Consider the following 1,129-nt stretch of genomic DNA (forward strand, 5'->3'; position numbering starts at 1 on the left):
TCAAGCTTCTCACAAATCACAACCTGAGACCCATGTTCCTTGTCCTATCCCCTATGGCAACAGAGAACAGTCCATACTATTAAAAAGATCCATTTTGTAGTGCTCTTTTTCATTTTCCCAGGAAATACTGTTCAAAGCTCCACTGGGTATTGTAGTGGAAAGACCAGTTTTGGTTGTGATGTAGCTTTGGCTTTTCAGGGGTGGGGAAGAAAAATCAAAACAAAACTTCTTTTGCATTTTTGGAAAAGTTGGATTTTTCATTTGGAAATGAATGTCAGGGTCAAACCTTACTGGATATGCTATTCAAAGGTAGCATGCTGGATTTTGATGCAATCTCGCTTCCGGGAGGGTGAAAAGAATCTAATAAAAGCATTTGGATGATCTGTTTTGACATAAAATCATAGGGCACTTATACATGTGATGAAAATTGCCCCTTTTTTGCAATTTAACTGCATAACAATTTAAATGTATAGGTTTTTTTGCGACTCAGAGAACTGGGGCTTGAAGGGACATGCCAGAAGTTACAACTAGTTCAGCCCCCTGCCTGAGGCAGGATCAGCCCTGTCCAAACCATTCTATCCACATCCATAATTTAGTAAATTAGTTAAAAAAAAATCAACCCTGACGCAACAAAGGATATCACACCTGAGCCAGCCATAGGTAAAGCAGGGGAACCAGGGTGGCCAACGTCTTGCTACTGTAAAAGGTTGTTAATGTACACACATAGTTGCAAAGGAACCTTTTCAGTTCTCATTTGGAAATTAATCTTTTCCTTTAACCTCAATTTCATACAAATGGAGAAGTCAGGAGGGAAAAGGAGTGAAATTTCCCAGTCCTGGAACATTGTAAAGTGTCAAAACCAAACAAAATCACTGCATTTCCCAATGGAAGAGAAATCCTACTTCCTGTCCCATTCCAGAGCTCACGCCTCTACCAGCACCCTGTGAAAACCCCGTCACTGAAATGCTGAATTCAGGTCCTGATTTGTTTATACTAATTTGTTTGTAAAATTTCCTTCCATTCTTGGTTTCTCTGTAAATAAGGACAAATAAAAGAAGCCAGGAATTTCTCTCCATAACTTTTTAGGATCTTCTCTCTCTCTACGTGTGTGTGTGTGTGTGTGTGTGTG

Source organism: Crocodylus porosus, unplaced genomic scaffold (genome assembly GCF_001723895.1).
Source record: "Crocodylus porosus isolate Cpor-Errol unplaced genomic scaffold, CroPor_comp1, whole genome shotgun sequence".
NCBI lineage: Eukaryota > Metazoa > Chordata > Crocodylia > Crocodylidae > Crocodylus > Crocodylus porosus.